Here is a 21634-nt window from a genome sequence, read left to right as displayed (position 1 = left end):
CTTATTGGACCTTAAAAGGTGTCAGACTCTTAGTTAATTCTCTCCTGGAACAGAAAAAGACCTGGAAAGGGAAGGGCATTCTCTACAGAATGTAGATTTCCCCCACAAGAGATGGTTTTGCAGGGCCATTTCAAAATACGTCAAAGAAACATATTTTAGGATAGAATATTTTGATTTCCTTTAGGGCCTGTTATCTGTCATGTGATGTTATACCAAAGTCAGGTTTGAGTTGGTATCTTTTTTTTTAAGGTGTGCACTTTTATTCAACTGGTCTCAAGTCACTGTGCAGGTAAGCCCTGGCTGCCTCCACTCCTCCCCCCACTGCAAGCAAGACCAAAAACCTTTATACATCTCAAGTTGAGGGACAAAAGGGGGTTCACAATGGCTGATCATTCAAAATAATACAAAATTTAAAAAGTAAATTTAAGGCAAAGATTAAAAATCTTTTGCATTACATAATTTACATGAAAGCAATGCTATCACCTCCCCTGTGTGGAGAGGACTGGGCCATTCTCCTTAGAGAGAAGTGGGGTGGCTTTTGAGAAGGCAAGGGACTTCCTGTAACAATGCATCTCACGATATTTGGAATGACTATTTAAAAAAAGAACAATGTACAATCAAGGTCCTTGGCCCCATTGTAGAACTTTGGGGGATGCTTGCTCCAACCGACTGCTGTCACCTCCACCGCTCCAGTTTTCAAATCCTGAGTGATGCTAATAAACAACAACAAATAATAACAATAATAAGACCATGTCAATTTCATCTTGTTTTCTGGCAAGTTGGGTTTTTGTCAAGAATGGGCGTAATGCAACTAAGTAACAGTCTGCCTAGAAGCATTTGCTGAGGGTGATGAAGGGGCCACCCCACGGTATTTTTGCTTGCTGATCCACGTATGCTGGAAGGTGGACAGGGAGGCCAGGATGGAGCCACCGATCCACACAGAGTATTTGTGCACAGGAGGAGCAATGATCTTGATCTTGATCTTTATCGTGCTGGGAATCGGGACGGTGATCTCTTTCTCTTTCTGCATTCTGTCAGCAATGCCACATGGTGGTGCCACCAGACAGCACTGTGTTGGCGTACAGGTCTTTGCAGATGTCCATGTCACACTTCATGATGGAGGTGAAGGTAGCTTCATGGATGCCACAGTATTCCATGTCCAGGAAGGAAGGCTGGAAGAGCCCTTCTTGGGGCAGCAGAACCACTGGTTGCTGATGGTGATGACTTGGCCATTGAGCAGCTCCTAGCTCTTCTCTAGGGAGGCCCTGGGGGCTGCAGTGGCCATCTCCTGCTCGAAGTCCAGGGCGATGTAGCGCAGCTTCTCCTTGATGTCAAGCATGAGTTTCTGCTCTGCTATAGTGGTGAAGCTGTAGCTGCCCTCCGTGAGGATCTTCATGAGGTAGTTGGTCAGGTCCTGGCCAGCCAGGTCCAGAGGCAGGATGTGCCCCTCGTAGATGGCCATAGTATGGGTGACCCCATCACTAGAGTCCATCACGATGCCAGTGGTATGGCCAGAGGCATACCAGCCTGGATGGTTAAGTACATGGTTAGGGTGTTGAAAGTGTCAAACATGATCTGGGTCATCTTCTCATGGTTGGTCTTGGGGCTCAGGGGGGCCTGGGTCAGCAGCATGGGGTGCTCCTCAGGAGCCACACATAGCTTGTTGTAAAAGGTGTGGTGCAAGATCTCCATGTCATCCCAGTTGGTGACAATGCCATGCTCCATGTGGTATTTCGGGGTCAGGATGCCTCTCTTACTCTGGCCTTATCGCCCATGTAGGAGTCCTTCTGACCCATGCCCACCATCACGCCCTGTAGGAGTCCTTCTGACCCATGCCCACCATCGCACCCTGTAGGAGTCCTTCTGACCCATGCCCACCATCACACCCTGTAGGAGTCCTTCTGACCCATGCCCACCAACACAGGTACCACATGATGGAGGTGAAGACGGCAGGGGGGCATCATCACCCCTGAAGATGGCCTTGCACATGTCGGAGGCTTTGTCAAAGACAGAGGCAGTGATGTCATCATCCACAGTGAGCCGGCGGTGAGTGTGGACAGAGGGTGGAGCGGTGAGGGTGAGGCTCTGTGCCTGCCGGGAGGATGCAGTCTCCATGGTCTGGAATTGGTATCCTATTGCTACAAAAAATATGTTCTGTCAGTTTTAGGATCTCTGTTTTAATGTTAATATTGAGTTGTGTCTAAACTCCAAAATGGAGAGGGTAGAATGAGGCATGTCTGACTCCAGCCTCCTTCCTGTCATGGCCTGAACTAGTTTTTGAAGTTTCTTTGGGATCCTCTTGGCTGAGAGGGAGATCCACTTACTCAGTTGGAGGGCTTAGAACTTTGATTTTAGTTTACACTTCAGTCTGTTGATTGTTTCCTTTGCTGTGCAGAAACCTTTCCATTTGATGTAATCCCATTTGTCTATTTTTGCTTTTATTACCTGTGCTTTGAGGTCATGTTAAAAAAAAAATCATTGCCCAGACAATGTGATGCCATCACACTCTAAGATCTGTGAGGGCAAAGACCATGTCTGTCTTGTTTACCATTTATATCTATTATATATATATAATAGTGTATGGTGCAGAGTTAATCCTCAATAAACATATGTTAATTTCAACTACATTTCCAGGGAATGATAAAAGCCTGACACCTCAGATAGCCTAAAACCAGAGGAAAGGAATTAACTCATTTAAAAAATCACTTGTGGAATGTCAGCAATGTGCCTGGTCCTATGTTAAGTAATTTACAAGCATTCTTGTATTGATTATTCATATTAACCCTGTGAGATAAGTACCACTATTCTCATTTTAGAGTTGAAGAATCAGAAATAAAGTTTACCCCTGCCAGAGATACACTTCTAAATAGCAAAACTGCAATCAAACTCAGATCTTTCTGATTCCACGAGTGAGCTTATTAAGCACTAGACTGTCTCTGTTGAGAATCTCACAACATATTCTGCTTTAAGCACCATCATAGGCAAAGCACTATTTATTGATGATAGTGATAGTGTAATGGCCATTAAAATGAGTATAGTGGGTTGAACAGTGGTCCTCAAATGGTATGTCCATGTCCTAATTTTCAGAATCTGTGAATGTTATCTTATTTGAAAAAGAGATTTTTGCAGATGTAATTAAATTAAGGATCATGAGATGTGAAGCTCATCCTTGATTATCTGAGTAACTTCTAAATCCAGTGATAAGTAGCCTTATGAGCAAAACAAAGAGGAAGAAGACAGAAGAGAAGGCATTGTGACCACAGAGCCAGAGACTGGAATGAGGCAGCCGCAAACCAAGGAATGCCTGGAGCCACCAGAAGCTGGAAGACGCAAGGAACAGATTCTCCACTAGAGACTTCTGGGAGACTGTGGACCTGACAACAGCTTGAGGTCAGACTTCTAGCCTCCAGAACTGTGAGACAACAAATTTCTGTTGTTTTAAACCAACAAGTATGTGGTAATTTATTCACTTAAATTCAACACCCCATGCCTGGGTTGTGTGGCGTTCTATACTGACTCTGGCCAGACCAGACATTTCTCTGGTCAGCCCACAGCATAATTCTGTGGCAAGCTGGAGTGCTAGGCTGTCAATGGAAATCTCTGAATGTCTATAATATGTCTCTCTCTAGTGCAGGAGATCACAAGGTCATGAAACTTAAAAGATGACAGGGATCTTGAAGAGCATGTGGTTTGACCTCTCCTCTAGGCAGGAATTCTGCTTTCCAGAGTTACTGGTAGGTAGGTGGCCAATCAGCTTCTTTTTGAGCACTTCCCCAATGAGTAGTGTACCCCTCTCACACCGTATCCTTCTTCTTCTTCAGGTATGGACAACTTTTACTAGAGAGTTCTCAACATCAGTGAACCCTAATTTTCCCATTACATTTTCCATCCAGTTGCCAAATTCTATTTTGAAGATCCATAAAAGTAAGTCCTAATTCTTCTTTCATATTAACAATTCCTCAAATTACTGAAAATACCTGCTATGTTCCTCATTTTTAAACCTCTCACCCTATGATGTTCTCCTCGTTTATTTATTCATACAATTTAAAATATGGCACTGAGGGCTGGGCATGGTGGCCCATACCTGTAATCCCAGTACTTTGGGAGGTCAAGTCAGGAGGATCGCTTGAGCCCAGCAGTTCCAGACCAGCCTGGGAAATATAGTGAGACCTTGTCTCTACAAAAAAAATTTAAAAATTAGCCAGGCATTCTGGCATGCACCTATAGTTCCTGCTATTCGGGAGGTTGAGGTGGGAGGATCGCTTGAGCCCAGGAGGTTGAGGCTGCAGTGAGCTATGATTACATTACTGCACTCCAGCCTGGGCAACAGAGCAAGACCCTGTCTCAAAAACAAATATAGCACTGAGAACAGAACACAGTTTACACATAACTCAAGCAGGGGAGAGTGGGACCATTACCTTCTTTACTTTGGGTTTAATGCATGCATTCTAAGACTGCATTCACGTTACAGAGAATGGTGTCGTATGATTGACTCATTCTCACCTTCTTGGCAGCTGAAATCTAAGTGTTTTAGAGAATTTCTGTTAAACCTGATTGATTTTAGAATCTATAGGAAGTATTTTTTTATTCACTTCTGGAATTGCCTCGTTTGTTTCAGCTAATTTTTTCAGGCTGTCAAAATACTTTTAATGCTAATTTATCGTCTGGTATATTAGCTTGCTTTGGCTGCCTCTCATTCCCATGCTCCTCACACCTGGAACTTAACACTCTGTCTTCAGGCTCTGGTTTCAACCCTTCTTTGCTAGACTCTTAGAACATGCTCACACACTCCTGTTAGAGGCCATTTCTCCTTCCCTTGACTCTTCTCAAATCATAACAACCAATTTCTGGGCCAGGGCTCCAACCTCTAAAATATCTTCCAGCTCTGATCTTCTGAAACATAATAGGATGCATGTAAGTGCAAGGGGTAGCTAGCACCTTATGAGACCCAGAAAGACAACAAACATTTCATAAATGGCATCAAAGAAGTATGCTGGGTGTGACGCTGGGAAATTACAGCATCTTTAAGAAGGTTCACAGCAAGGCTTTGGCAGCCTTTTTGGATTGTATTCCCTGTGCTGCATGCAGGTATGAACTTGAAGAACCCAAAATAGGCCTAGTGGACTAGTTCCAAAGTGCTAGGGGCATCATCATCTGACATTATCAAAACTGACTCAGTAAGAAGGGTCCAGAGTTCAGGAAGGTTGATGGGCATAACAAATAGTATCTTGTCAACACTTTGCAGTTGCTCTTTTTTAAACTAAAAGGCGTGTTGATAAGAGAGGTGAATGGGAATGGCAGGGAGATATGACAAGTTTGGGAGAAAAGAAATCCTGTTTCATGCCACCATTTCTGATTATTTTTCTCCATTTCATTTCTGAAAATAAAAGTGTGAGTGGAATACTTCATGATAGTGAAGAGATAATGTAAGAAAAATGGAGGAAAAAACCTACTATTTAAAAGCTGCTTTATTGTTATTTTCCAGATTTTTATGTTACTTATGCTATTGAGATGCTGTCCCTATTTAAAAGTATTTATGACAGATGATGGAATAGAAGGGCTAAAAATACTGAAATTTAAGCCAGTCCCATCAACTCGCACAATGATACTTTATACCTACATAACACTTTATCGTTCTCAAAGCACTTTTTCATGCATTAAAACCTCACAACAACCTCATGGGATCACCACTATTATCACTGCTTTGAGATGATATTTAGTGAAGTGAAGAGACTCCCCCAAGTTCATAAAAGTAATGTGCAAAGACAAAACTTGGACTTGAGCCAATATATTCCAAGCAGTATTCTTTACACCATGGCACAGTTATCTTGAAAGAAAAAGAATGAATCCTTACTAGCATAGCTCCCCCGAAAAGCTGCAATTATCTTTAGATTTCATAGCAAAGGCATCGAGATTCTCTTCTGTTATATGTATATGAAAATGACACAATTATTTTGCAAGTCTTCCTCCCCAGTTAGTCTATCTCAGTCCACAAAGATGTCTCTACTTCAACTTAACAATTCAACGTAACAAGTGTTTAGTGAATGCGGGCAATGAATAGGTGCTATGCTCTCACAACAGAAATTCAGTTCTCTTGGTTCTTAAAAATCTTGCCAAGTAGTAGAGAACACAGTTGTCTCAGATAGCTATTGCAGCAAAACAGTCTACCCCAAAATTTTGTGGTTTGAAAACAACCACTTACTGTTGCTCATGGTTCCATGGATTGGCTAGGCTGCGCCGGGCAGTGATGTTTCTTCACTGCCATTCAGTGGTCCCAACGCCAATATCAGGTTCAATGAGAAGGACTCACGGAACTCAGAAAGGCTGTTATATTCATGGTTAAAATGTATTACACTGAAAAGATACAGATTGAAATCAGCAAAGAGAAGAGGCCCATAGAGCAAAGTGCAGGAAAGACCAAGCATGAGCTTCCAGTTGTTCCCTCCCAGTGGAGTTCAGAATAAGGACAGCACTTAGTTCTCCCAGAAATGATGTGTAGCAACATGCACGGAATTTTGCCAACCAGAGAAGCTAACTTGAGCTTTTCTGTCCAGAGTTTTTATCGGGGCTTGGCAATGCAGGCGTGGCTCCTATAGAGTTGACCTTAGTCTACAGCTCCTCCAAAATCAAGCTGATATATTACACAGCCCAGGGCCCCTACCACAAATGACATTATCTGCAAAAACTATCTGGTGTGGCCCGTTTTTATTTATTAAAAAAATAAAATAAAAACACTCTTTTCAACAGGACCAAACTTTCTTTTGGCAAGGTTCATTCTTTGCTGCATATCCACATAGCGTCTGCTGGGGCCTCAGACCTCTAGAGACTCGATTAGACTGAAACATCCAAAATGGCTCACTCAGATGGTGGCAGTTAGTGCTGGTTATTGGCTGAGAGCTCGGCTGGGGCTGTCAACTAGAGTATCTTATACATGGAGTTGGGCCTAGGACCCTTTGTAGTCTGCAGCTCCTGATTGCCCCTGACCCCAATGTCCCTGACCCCAAGGAAAGCTACTCTCTCTATGCCCTTTTCTGGGACATAAACCAGTTTCTAGAAACTTTGAACATTTAAGAGTCTTAGTTTTGCAAATCTGTACCACTGAACTGGCTTCACTAGTCCCAAATTTAGCTTTGGTCACATGAGGAATGCCTTGAAAACCAACTGTACGTGTGACAGCTCCATGAGACAGGCATTTTCTGGATTCCTTTCAAGCCTAAAACCCTCTTCACATAACTTGGCTATCTCATAACATGGCAAGTGGATTATAAGAGGAAGCCTTTTAAGTATACAAAAAGAGAAGTTGCCAGTCTCCTACGGCCCATCCTTGAAATTTCCGGTGTCACTTATTTTGTATTCTACTGATCAAAGCAAGTCACAGACTAGGCCAGATCAAGAGGAGGGGAAATAGTCTCCATCTCTTGGGAGGAGAAGTGAAACATAATTTACAGGCATATTTAATGCATGAAACAGCAGATACATTTCCTTCTCAAGGGACATAGTTCCCCAAACTGCAGTGACTCACTGTGAATGTTTGTTGGAACAGCACAGCTGGAGAAAAGTCTGAATCCTACTCTGGGATCTCAGAACTGTAAGGCAGTTGGGGCCAAGGACAGACCACATTGATTTACCATACATAAGAGTGTATAAGAGGGCCGGATGTGGTGGCTCATGCCTGTAATCCCAGCACTTTGAGAGGCCGAGGCGGGCGGATCACCTGAGGTCAGGAGTTTGAGACCAGCCTGGCCAACATGGAGAAACCCTGTCTCTACTAAAAATACAAAATTAGCTGGGCATGATGGTGCATGCCTGTAATCCCAGCTACTCAGGAGGCTGAGGCAGGAGAATCTCTTGAACCTGGGAGGCAGAGGTTGCGGTGAACTGAGATCGCGCCATTGCACTCCAACCTGGGCAACAAGAGTAAAACTCCGTCTCAAAAAAAAAAAAAAAGTGTATAAGAGGCATACACTCTATGTGACAATCTGGAGGAGAGATTACGAGTGCTTTGTAGTCCAGCTGCTGATTGCAGTCAGTGGAAGACAAATACATACATACATATATATGTATACATACATACTAAACAACCACATAAAAGCTGTCACTTTACCAATGCCCCTGACCCTAAGAAAGCTACTCTCTCTATGCCCCTTTCTGGGATAGAAACCAATCACTAGAAACTTTAAACATGTAAGAGTCATAGTTTTGCAGATCTGTACCACTGAATTGGCTTTGTTAATCCTAAATTTAGCTTTGGTCACATGAGGAAGGCTTTGAAAACCAACTGTACGTGTGACAGCTCCATGAGACAGGCATTTTCTGGATTCCTTTCAGCCCTAAAAGATTTTGATAAAGCCACAAAATGGCACACCAAAATGGTGAAGCAACCATAAGTTCAAGACACGATTTCCAGTTGTAGTTGTAAGAGAAGACTTTTTTATGGTTTTAGTTAGTTATGCCCTACTTCATTAAAAAAGAGATCAAATTTTCAAAATAAATGAAGAGCACTTCTTGAACATCATAACAATAGCGAGTTAAACATTGATATAACTCAAAGAAGAAACAGATAAATCCACAGTCACAGTTGAAGTCTTCAACAATCCTTTCTCAATAACTGGCAAAACGAGAAGACAGAATCAGTAAATATATAGATTATTTGAACATCACTATCAAATAACTTGACCAAATAGACATTTATGAAACACTCCATCTAACGAGAGCAGAATACACATTTTTCTTAAGTGCACAGGGAATATTCACTAAAATAGGCCACATTCTGGGACATACAGCAAACTTTAACAAATTAAAAAGAATAGAAATCATACAAAGAACATTTTTAGACCAACCATAACAAAATTAAGCTAGAAAGCAATAAAACAAAGATATCTGGAAAATCACCAAATATTAATAAATTAAATAATACCCTTCTAAGTAATCCATGGGTCAAAAGAAGACATCTAAAGGGAAATATTAAAATACTTTAAACAAATAAAAATAAAGGTACAACATATAAAGATTTGTGGTGCTACAACATGGATGAACCTTATAAATATTGTACTAAGTAAAATATGCCAGCATAAAAAGACAAATATCATATAATTCCACTTGTGTGAGGTACATGGTATAGGCAAATTTATAGAGACAGAAATTAGAACAGAGGTTACTACATCTATTGGTAGGAAGAAATGAGGAGTTTAATGGGGGTAAGTTTCTGTCTGGGATGATGAAAAAGTTCTGGAAATGGATAGTGGTAATGGCTGTACAACATTGTGAATGTAATTATGCCACTAAATTGTACACTTAAAAACAGATGAAATGATAAATTTTGTTGTGTACTTTATACCACAATTTTTTTTTTTTGAGACAGAGTTTCACTCTTGTTGCCCAGGCTGGAATGCAATGGCATGATCTCAGCTCACCACAACCTCTGCCTCCCAGGTTCAAGTGATTCTCCTGCCTGAGCCTCCCAAATACCTGGGATTACAGGCATGTACCACCAAGCCCAGCTAGTTTTGTATTTTTAGTAGAGACGGGGTTTCTCCTTGTTGGTCAGGCTGGTCTTGAACTCCCAACCTCAGGTGATCCACCACCTTGGCCTCCCAAAGTGCTGGGATTACAGGTGTGAGCCACCACGCCCAGCCACAATTTTAGATGTATTAAAAAATCAGTGGGATCCTGACAAAATAGTGGTTAGAGGGAAATTTATAGCATAACATTAAATACAAATATTAGAAAAGAAGAAATATCTACAGTCAATAGCCTAAGCTTCTAATTTAGGAAACTATAGAGAAAGAAGAGCAAATTAAATAAAGCAACCTGAAGGAAAGAAGTAATTGAAAAATAGAGAAAATCAATAAAGTTAAACCTGGCTCTTTTGAAAACATGAATAAAATTGGTAAATCTTTAGCCAGCCTACCCAAGAAAGTAAAAAAGAAAAGACACAAATTATCAATATCAGGAATAAGAGAGGACGTTCACAGCCAACCACAGAAACATTAAAAGCTTAATAAGGGAATACTATGAACATCACTATGACCATAAATTCAGTAACTCAGATAAAATGGGCCATTTTCTTGAAAGACACAAACTACTAAATATCACTCAAGTTGAAAGAGATAACCTGAATAGCTCAATATCTATTAAAGAAATGCAATTGATAGTTTAAAACCTTCCCAGAAAAAGAACTACTGGCGCACATGGTTTCATTGATGAATTCTACCAAGCAGTCAAGAGAGAAATAGTATCAATACTACACAAACTCTCATAGAAAATAGAAGGAAGGAACACATCCCAACTCATTTGATGAAGTCAGCTTTATCCTAATAACAAAGCCAGACAATGATATTAGAAGAAAAAAAGGCTACTACAGACCACTATGTCTCATGAATATAGACGCAAAATTTTTAAACAAAATATTAGCAATTTAAGTGCAGCCATGTAGAAAAAAAGGATTATATATCAAGACAAGGTGGGTGGGGTTTATCTCAGAAATACAAAGCTGCTCCAACATCCAAAAATCTATATTAAAATTTTAAAAAACATATTGAGACTAAATAAGAAAAAATATATGATTACATCAATAGATGCAGAAAAGACTTTCAACAAAATTCAACATCCATTTATGATTAAAAAAATCTCTCAACAAACTAGGCATAGATGACAACGCTCTTAACCAAATAATGGTTATCTGCAAAAACCCATAACTAACGTCATAATTTGTCACAGCCTGATGGCTTCTTCTTGCTCACTGCTCTGAAAAAAATCAATGAGAACAGCAGGTGTTACAGCTAAGAAAGAGTTTAATCACAGGGCTGGCCAAGCAAAGAGAACAGGGAGAAATTTCTCAAATCTGTCTTTCTGAGAATTCAGAGGGTAGGATTTTTTTAAGGGTACTTTGGCAGGCAGGGGGCTGAGGAACTGGAACAATTGATTAGCTGGGGATGAAATCACAAGGGCATCTAAAACTGGCTTCGTGCAGCTGAGTCAGTTCCCAGGAGGGGGGTGCTTCTCAGAATCTGGTGGCATCCCTTGGTGTTCCAAAATGCTAAATCTGAAAAATATCTCAAAGACCAGTTCTTTAGGTTTCACAATAGTGATGTCATCTATAGGAGTAGTTAGGGAAGTTAGAAATCTTGTGACCCCTGGCAACGTGACTCTGGGGCAGTAAGCAACTTATAGAAAAACACGCTAAGCAATGGCAGGTGATTGTTGAACTCTGCCTATTCCTTAGCAAAGTTCAAGCCCCTACCATAATTTTAACCTTGCCTTATGAATGTGGCTTCAATCTTCAAACAAGGAGGGGATCAATTTCCTTTGTCTCAAAGTTTAACTATAAACTAAATTCCTCTCATAGTTATCTTGGCCTCTGTGCTAGTATAAGCCAAAAAAAAAAAATTAGCCCGTGACATTAAAAACAAGATGGAGTGGAATCAGTCCTGTCAGATTTCTCTCATTACTTATAATTCTGCAAAGGTGGTTTTAGTAATTAATGGTGAGAGACTGAATACTTTCCCCCAAGACCAGGAACAAGACAAGGATGTCTTCTCTCGCCACTCCTACTGAAAATTGTACTGGAATTACTAGTTAATGCAGTAAGGCAAGGGCAAAAAATAAAATGCATACAGACTAGGAAGGAAGAAATAAAATTGTCTTTAGTCCCAGATGACATGATTATATGTGTAAAAAAATCCCCAAAAATCTACAAAAACAACTATCATAAAAATGCTTCGATAAACAATTATGAATATTCTTGAAAGAAATAAAAAAATAGAAAGTCTCAGCAAATAAATGTAAAATATAAAGAAAAAACTAATAGAAATTTTAGAACTGAAAAATATAGGCCGGGCACAGTGGCTCACGCCTGTAATCCCAGCACTTTGGGAGGCCAAGGCAGGCAGATCATATGAGGTCGGGAGTTTGACACCAGCCTGACCAACATGGTGAAACCCTATCTCTACTAAAAATACAAAAATTAGCCAGGTGTAGTGGCAGGCACCGTAATCCTAGCTACTAGGGAGGCTGAGGCAGGAAAATGGCTTGAACCCAGGAGACGGAGGTTGCAGTGAGTTGAGATCACACCATTGCACTCCAGCCTGGGCGACAGAGTGAGACTCCATTTCAAAAAAAAAAAAAAAAAAACTGAAAAGTATATTGACCAAAATTAAAAACTCACTGGAAGGGCTCAATAGTAAAATAGAAATGACAGAGGAAATTATCAGTGAATGTTAAGATAGATCGAAACAAATAATCCAATCTGAACAACAGAGAGAAAATAGATTGGAAAGAGAGAGAGAGACCTGTGGGAAAATAACAAAAGATCTAACACTCATATCATCAGAATTCCAGAAGAAGAAAAGAAAGACTGTGGGGTTGAAAAAATATTTAAAGAAATAATGGCTGCTAAGTTTTCCCCAAATTTGTTTTTAAAAATACCCATAAACCAGGCCAGGCGCAGTGCCTCAGGCCTGTAATCCCAGCACTTTGGGACGCTGAGACAGGTGGATCACCTGAGGTCAGGAGTTCAAGACCAGCCTGGCCAACATGGTGAAACCCTGTCTCTACTAAAAATACAAAAATTAGCCAGGCATGGTGACGGAAGCCTGTAGTCCCAGCTACTCGGGAGGCTGAGGCAGGAGAATCACTTGAACCCGGGAGGTGGAGGTTGCAGTGAGCCGAGATCGCGCCACTGCACTCCAGCCTGGGTGACAGAGTGAGACTTTGTCTCAAAAAAAAAAAAAAATACCCATAAACCTACAGATTCAAAAAGCTGAGCAAAACCCAAAAAGTATAAACTCATATTCATACCCAAATATATTAAAATCAAATTTCTAAAAATTAAAGACAGAAAATGTCTGCTAAACAATGTACTTTAAATTGGACACTCAGAGAGATCTGTTTAACTACTTCCTTCTGAAAAAATGAAAGTCAATAACCAGAAACAAGGATGCAAGATACATGTTGATTCTTCTTTGGTACAAAATAGGATAATGATTCACGTTTATCTTCGATATCAAAACAGCATTTAAACCAAATGCATTTATTTCTATATATCCAGCCTTACTCAAAGAAATGAGATCAGTCACAAAAAGAAATATATTTAAATATTTAACCCAGCTATTTGGTTTCATTAAATCTGGAAAGATCTCAAACATTATTTAGTTTGCATGGTAGGGAGAATTAATGGCCCCCCAAAGACATTGCCTTCCTAATCCCCACAATCTGCGAATATGTTATGTTATATGGCAAAGGGAAATAAGGTTGCTAATCAACCTTAATAGGCTTGATTATCCTGGGCTATCCTGGTGAGCCCAATGTAATCATAAGAATCTTTAAAAACAGATGAGGGAAGCAGAACAAGAGGTCAGAGTGATGCGAATAAAGAAGGATTCAACCTGCTGCTCTTGGCTTTGAGGCTTGAGGAAGGGAACCATGAGCCAAAGAATGTGGGTGGCCTCAAGAAGCTGAAAACAGCAAGAAAATTAATTCTCCTCAGAGCCTCTGGAAAGAATGCAGCCCTACAGACACCTTGATCTTAGTTCACTGAGACCCATATTGGACTTCTGACCTCCAGACCTGTAAGATAATAAATTTGCATTGCTTTAAGCCACTAAGTTTGTGGTAATTTGTTACAGCCACCATAGAAAACTAATAAAACTAAGGAAATGTTTCTCCAAGCTCACATTTGAAGTTAATGGAAATTTAAATCAGCCTTACAAATAATTGTTTTCCCTTTATGATCAAACATTATTCATATCTTACTTCATTTTCTTGTGACCTGACAACATGGATACACATTCATTTGCAAACATAATTTGGACTAGTTTTTTTTTTTTTTTCCTCACAGGTTAAACTTTTAGGAAGGCAAAACTTTTAGGAGGCATTGTTCTATAATTAGCCAACATCAGATTTGGATGGCATTCTTAAAGACCATCTAGTTTTATAAACGGAAATTTAAATTGTAGAAGACATTAAGAAAATAAAACTGTTATAGATGAATATCATATTGCTGTTGGGAATACCGTTAGACATTCTGAATTAGAACACTGATGGAAATTGCATGACTTTTTGTTTGTTTGACTAATGCTAGATTTTACCTCTGGAAAATATTTCTAAAAACATTTGCAAATCAAAAGAGCAAAGGCATTAACTGTTTACTGAATGGGCCTTTAGTCTGGTTTAGAGCTTAATGCCCTCCTACCCCACACAGCTATAGACCTACACACACAGAATTGTTTACTACAGAAAAAGGCATACATTTCTGAAGAGTTAAAATACATTGGAAGATACTACAGATAATCAAGAATCTGCTGTGATGGAAGTAAAATGGGAATTTGTGTAACCCAAAATAACTGATATATCTATAATCCTTAATATTTGTTTGTGAAATATGCTATATACAAACACAAGAACTAAAAAAAATGCTATATACAATACTGCATATAAAGCATTCTTGCCAAAAAAAAAACAAACAAACCAACAAACCCTCAAACCCAAATCTGATCAAGTCTCCAGTTCAAATAACGTTTTACAGGAAGTACAGAGGAAAAGAGAACATGTTAAATGACAAATCAATTGCAAGAAGAGAGATTTGTAGATTTAAAGAGACCTAAATGCCTATTAACCATATTGCAATGTGTGGACCTTATTTGGACCCTGATTCAAAAAAAACAAATAATTTATGAGAAAATTTTTAATTTTAACACTTAATGGATACTTGATAAGGAATTTTTGTTACCTTTTTCTAAGTGTGATAATAGTATTGTGGCTGTATATTTTCTTAAATTCTTACCTTTTAGAGATACACGCTGAAATACTGGTAGATAAAATATGACATTTGAGATTTGCTTCCAAAAAATATTGGAGGTAAAGATGGGGATGGGGACATAAATGAAACAAGATTGTCCATGGGTTGAAGGTTGTTCAAGCTGGGTGATAAGTCAGTGGGTTTTCATTATACTATTCTGTCTGCATTTTTCTATGTTTGAAATTCTTTGTTTGAAATAATAAAGAGGTTTTTTTAAAAAAATAAATATTTAAAATTAGATATGATGTTTTACACATCCAATTTTCATCCCTTATCACCATTCACTGGGGAAACATTAAAATGGAAACACTTTTCGCTAGAGTAGACAGTTGCTGTAAGTGTTGAGTGTCGGGAAAAGGGAAACTTTTTTCATTTTTGGTTTGCTTTGCATTTTTAATGAGAATAAAAATTCCACTTTGGGGGTAAACCATACCCAGCTTTTTTCACTCCCCTCCTAAAGGATGCTTCTTTCAGGTGTGCTTTACATTTGGTAATTTAATCTTCTCAGCAACAGGTGGGGGCACCCAGTCCTGAGGAGTAAGAAAGAGTATTCTTCTCCTCCTATACACCCTATTAAGTACTCCTGTACACTAAGTGTCACAAATACTCCTGTATGCTGAGTGCTGCCAAACACCGTTTGGTCAAGGTCCTGCTGTTTGACACACAAAAAGCCAATCAGTGAGAGAACGACAGGGAAGGCTTTAATTGGGTGCTACAGCTAAGGAGAACAGGAGATAAAGTCTCAAATTTCCAACCAACTAGAATTGGGGGGTTTATATAGAAGGAAACGCAGGAAAACAGGAATTAGGGAGGGGTAAGGAAGCAGCCATGATGGATGAGGGGTCTGGTATCTCATTGTCTAAATGCGATGATCTGGTGAGTTTCAGTTCCTTGCCTGAGGATCGGTTTCCTGAGGAAGTCTATTAGTCTATTTTCACACGGATATAAAGATACTATCTGAGACTGGGTAATTTGTAAAGGAAAGAGGTTTAATTGACTCACAGTTCCACATGGTTGGGGAGGCCACAGGAAACTTAGAATTGGCAGAAGGCAAAGAGGGAAGCAAGCACCTTCTTCACAGCATGGCAGGAGAGAGAGAGCGAGCAATCGCCAGGGGGAACTGCCAAACGCTTTTAAACCATCAGATCTCGTGAGAACTCCTTCATTATCACAAGATCAGCATGGGGTAAACTGCTCCCATGATCCAATCACCTCCTACCAGGTCCCTCTCATAACATGTGGGGATTCGAATTCGAGATGAGATTTGATTGGGGACATAGAGCCCACCCATATCAGAAAGGAACTCAGATGAGACAGATTTAAGTTCCAAGTTTTAAGACTGGGAAGGTCAGCTTCCATCATAATTCAAAAAAACATGTAAATATCAGTTATATAGGAATACACTCCTGTGTTTCTATTGAGTACTCTTGTACACTACTGAGGAATAGGAGTACTCTCTTGGAGTTTGGGTAAGGACAGAATGGCAGGACTGTGAAGGTACTTCAGATAAAACAACCTGAATGAAAGTCCATAGCAAGAAGTTTGACAGAAAATTATTATTCACTGTTGAACACCAAATCCCAGGGCGGATCCATTTTGCTTGGTAGCTCCTCACTTTTCCACTTCATCCCATTTTTCCCTACCTCCTTGGGGCTACGACTTCAAGATCTGATGAGCAAAAGGAAGGGGCTAGGCATATTGAGAGCACAGGGAAGGTGAGCCTTTCAGGGGAAATGTGCCTAACTCTGATAATAACAGGAGAAGGGAGATGAGAGAAAAAGTTACTCTTGTCTAAAGCTGAACGTCCAGGGATAGACCGATGATGCTTGTACCACATGGGCAAAGGGGAGCAAATTGGAGATGCAACACTAGGTCCCCCGGGGAAAGGAAACATTTGGGAACTGAGGAGCTGAATGAAGGGCATTTCCTGACATCTGCTAGTGAAACGGGAAAAATTCCCTTGTCCCCCTCACAGGGCGTGTGATGGGGGTATGGCTCACTTCTTCAGTGCCCCACTGCTCAGACTTCTAAGGGGAGCACGCAGACGGCCAGGTTGTGGGGCTCCGACCCCACGGCGTCGTCTGGGGTGAATGTTTGCAGCTGAAGCCCCAGTGGGTGTGTGTTACATGGTGCTCTTTTCAGTTCAGCCGTCTGTAGGCAACGTGTATTAATCAACTCAATTAGACCCCCTGCCTTATCGCAAGGACAGAGGGCTTTCAGTATCCCAGGGTTTCTTGCCTTGGTGTACCGGAAGAATCAGATCACACATGGGCTTGGAGAATGAGTGCAAGGTTTTATTGAATGGAAGTAGCTCTCAGCAGATGGGGGAGCCAGAAGGTATGCGGAGTGGGAAGGTGGTTTTTTTTTCTGGAGTTGCGCTGCTCAGCAGCTGTGCTCTCCTCCAAGAGCCAAACGCCACATCGTTGTGCTGGTTGATGGCCTGCCGGCCTGCCGTTGTCTGCCAGCGCCTGTCAGTGTGCTCTTCTGCCAGTGTGTTCCTCTCGACATCAAGCTGCTTGTGAGTTCCTCTACTAGTGTGTTCCTCTCGATGTCTAGCGACTTGTGTCTCTTCCTGCTAGGGTCTCAGAGTTTTTATAGGCGCAGGATGGGGGCATGATGGGCCAGGGTGGTCTTGGGAAATGCAACATTTGGGCAGGAAACCAGAAATACCTGTCCTTACCTAGGTCCGTAGGCATAGGCCCGGGGTGGAGCCCTAGCCGGGGACCATGCCCTTCCCTTCCCAACACTTCCCTGCCCTCTTCCCATATCACTAGCAAGGATTAGTTTTGTTTTTCTCTTCTTTTCTTTCCCTCCCCAATCCTGACATTTTTTTTCCAGATAAAGAAGGGGACAAGAAAGGAAATATAGTGACCCCCAGAGGAAAAAAGCCAAGATATTCCTTCTCCCCTTAGGTCCCTCCGTGGCTCACACTTTAAAGCCATAGTTCTCAGAATCACCTGCAGAGCATGTCAAAACTTGCTAGGCCCAGTTCCCAGAGATTCTGATCACGTAGTGCTGGGGTGGAGCCCAATAATTTGCATTTCTAACAAGTCCCTAGGTGCTGCTGCTGCTGCTGCTCTAAGCCAAGCTTGAAAAAACAGCTACTCTAAAAGGCAGCTGAAGAAAACCACACCAAAGGCCCCCAGCACCAGAACGTTTGAGGCTGGAAGGTCTTGAGCTTGAGTGAGTGAACCAGCACCAAGTGAAGTAAAGGAGAATTTGGCTGGATTTCAGCTTTCCTATGTCATCACAAAGTAAATGCTTTAAATTGGTGGATTGGATTTCTTTTTAGTTGAAGATGATAAACATTTCTTGAGCATCTGCTAAAAGTCTGTCCCTGTTCTAAGTTCTCTAATCTAATCTTAATTCTTTTTTTTTTTTTTTTTTTTTTTTTTTGAGACAGAGTTTCGCTCTTGTTGCCCAGGCCGGAGTGCAGTGGCACAATCTGGGCTCACCACAACCTCAACCTCTCGGGTTCAAGTGATTCTCCTGCCTCAGCCTCCCAAATTGCTGGGATTACAGGTGTGCACCACCACGCCCGGCTAATTTTGTATTTTTAGTAGAGACAGGGTTTCACCATGTTGGTCAGGCTGGTCTTGAACTCCTGGCCTCAAGTGATCCACCTACCTCAGCCTCCCGAAGTGCTGGGATTACAGACGAGAGCCACCGAGACTGGCCTAATCTAATCTTAATTCTTATAGCAACAAATTTGTAAGAACGTATTATTACCAGTTTTACAGAGGAAGAAATAGGTTAATTAACTAATTGAGAGATTAATTGAAATAACTTACTACATTTATTAACAAAGTACTACAACAAACCTTATTATTACTAATCATGTGATAAGAATCCTTACAGAAGTAGAGAACACTGGGTTACCCAGTATAGAGAACTTTAATTTTTTTAACTTTAAATTTAAAGTTTAATTTTTCCCCTGAAGGTTTGATAATTTGAGTATGGGAAATAAACTGATAATAGATTAACAGGGGAAAAGGCATACAAATTTTATTAATGTGCATACGAGCACAGGAGTCATACAAAATATAAAAACTCGGCCAGGCGTGATGGTTCATGCCTGTAATCCCAGTGCTTTGCGAGGCCAAAGTGGGAGCATTGCTTGAGCCCAGGAGTTAGACCAGCCTGGGCAACATAGCAAGGCCCCATTGCTACAAAAAATTTTAAAATTAGCTGGGTGTGGTGGCATGTGCTTGTAGTCACAGCTACTCCGGATGCTGAGGTCGGAGGGAGGATCACTTGAGGCCAGGAGTTGGAGGCTTCATTGAGTTATGATCTCACCACCCCACTCCAGTCTGAGCAACAGACGGAGACCCTGTCTCAAAACAAACATACAACAAAAAAACCCTCAAAGAAATGGCCAGATGGTTGTACCATCTTGAGGTTACAGAAAGAACCTGGGCTTGAAGGGTAGGAAAACATGTTATGTAGCAAGACAGGTTATAGGAGGGAGAGAAGAGGATGGGCTTGGCTAACAAAGGCAGTCTTTTTTTTCAGCATCCATTAACTAAAGCTCAGAGCAAACGCAGTCTTGATATGCAGATAAAACCTCAGAGGTAGCCACCCTCAGGAAGAATAGATGGGTCTCAGTTAACCTTTCCTTGACCCAAACAAGGGGGCCTTCAGAGAAAGCCTGTTTGTATCTGTCGTTTACTTCACTTTATTTCCTTTACAGGTAAATCTCCCCAACAAAAGACAACTTTGCAGGGCTACTTGTGTTCGCAGGCCCTCTGAACAGTCATCTCAAAGTACGTCAAAGAAGTATATTTTGGGGTGAAATATTTTTGTTTCCTGCACTAGCATAGTGAGCTATTTCCAGTGTGTTCTGTGGAGCTGGGTTCAAGTAAACTGAAATTTTCTACAACAGAACCAAGACCAGGATCGCTAATGAGGTCTTGCAGTTTGCGTAACAAAGAGCCATAACCAGAGAAGGGTCAGTCTTCTGGGACGTTGCAGAGAAGCTCTTGGTTACTGGGTACGGAGACCAGTGGCACCCATAGAATTGAATGTCTTCTCTGATTTCTATTTGGTGAAAATTTCATGAGGACACAAAGCAAAGAGGGTCTTTCCTTAGTACCATGTTGGTTGCTGAAAAAGATACACAATCCAACAAATTCCATCCATCAGTGGCCTTTAGATAAATCAATCCCAGTAAAATCCCATGTGGCCTGTGATGTGACAAACGTGCGTAAATTACAACTTTACCATGATGCTAAGGGGAAGAAGCAAAAGTCAACCATTCAAACTGTGATCTTCATTTTCCTAGTTACTCATTGGCATGAATCAACTTAGAACTCAATCCTTAAAATGTTACATTTGTTTCCCAACCAGCTAGTTTCTACATGCTCTAGCAGAGCTGTTGTGTTTTTCTTTGGTTTTGTTTCGTTTCGTTATTGCTTTGATTTAAGTCATGCAATAGCCATGCTCAGCCTAAGAGAAGGATGTGAGGAAATGCAAACCTTTCTATTCTGGGAAAGCACTGCCGTAAAGAACATGAGGGGGGGGAAAAAAAGAAAGAAAGAAAGAAATCAAAGCTCAGCATTTGCCCAAGGGAAGGAAATACAGCAGGTTGAAAGTGTTCCTTAGTGTGTGCATATGGGCAATGTTTTGTAACTCTGATGAAGACACGGTTGTTTTGCATTTTTCAACCATAACAACCTGCTTTGACTTCATAGGGTTTTGTGAATCATTAGCAAAGCTGATGTTCCTCAGAGCCTGGCATATTTCTTCCTGACTGCAAGCAGCATCTGCTTCTCAGGCTGAGGCTGGAGTCTAGGCATCTGCACACAGGCCGCAGTGCCCACACCTGGGAACAGGGCTGGGGCTTGCTTTCCTCCAGTTTCACTGCCTCTCTTCCAAGAAGTAATGCTGTTTCAGCTAGGCGTGGTGGCTTACACCTGTAATCCCAGCACTTTGGGAGGCCGAGGCGGGAGGATCATTTGAGGTCAGGAGTTCAAGACCAGCCTGGCCAAGATGGTGAAACCCTGCCTCTGCTAAAAATACAAAATTTAGCCGGTCGAGGTGGCAGGTGCCTGTAATCCCAGCTACTTGGGAGGCTGAGGCAGAGAACTGCTTGAACCTGGAGGCAGAGGTTGCAGTGAGCCGCGATCATGCCACTGCACTCTAGTCTGAGTGACAGCGTGAGACTCCGTCTCAAACAAACAAACAAAAAGTAATGCTGTCTCCAGTTCTTATTCACTGTGATGTTCCTCTATTTCTCAAAAGAAAATCTCTAACTAGATTAGGCTGAACCATTTTGTAGGTAAAAAAATGATCAACTACCAGCCATTTCGTATGGTTCAACCTAATAAAATGAAACAATCTGACTCCAGTTATATAAAGGATGGGCTTTTGAGAGGAGACAGTAGGAAATACGAGGGCAGATATTTAAATAAGAGGACTTTAGGGGACTTGGGGTTGGGAAGGAAGGCTTCACATCCCTAATTACACTAGCCTAGAGCAATTTTGTCTTAAAGACAGAGGAAGTTTCCTGACTCAGCCATTTCACAGTTGCAGTTACCCCGGTCCAAAAAGTAACTGCAACACCAAGGGTAAAATTCCTTTTAATTTTTCTTTATGTGGGTGGAGTGAGCAGCAGCAACCAACTGCTAGAAAAATTCCTGAGCTGTCACATGCATTTTGGTCTCTGGCTTCTAGGAAGAAATGCAGTGAAGGCTTTGATGCTGTGTGCGCTCTGAGCCTGGAAATCAGTCTATAAAATGGTCACAGACACAAGGAAAGAGTTACATCTTCCTGAAGGCTCTTCCATAGCATCCCTTGATAGGAGGACAAGTGTGGGGTTAAGGAGAATAGATGAAGGCA

General features: G+C 41.2%; 1 pseudogene; it reads right to left on the bottom strand.

Annotated features, from left to right (window-relative positions):
* Nucleotides 1-811: 811 nt before the first annotated feature.
* On the bottom strand, nt 812-2028 carry LOC105714284 (actin, cytoplasmic 2-like; annotated as a pseudogene).
* Between the last annotated feature and the right edge of the window lie 19606 nt (nt 2029-21634).

The sequence above is a fragment of the Aotus nancymaae genome, unplaced genomic scaffold, assembly GCF_030222135.1.
Source record: "Aotus nancymaae isolate 86718 unplaced genomic scaffold, 86718_ANA_hifiasm-v0.15.2.pri h1tg000058l, whole genome shotgun sequence".
Taxonomy (NCBI): domain Eukaryota; kingdom Metazoa; phylum Chordata; class Mammalia; order Primates; family Aotidae; genus Aotus; species Aotus nancymaae.
This window is presented reverse-complemented; position numbering and strand designations above follow the sequence as displayed.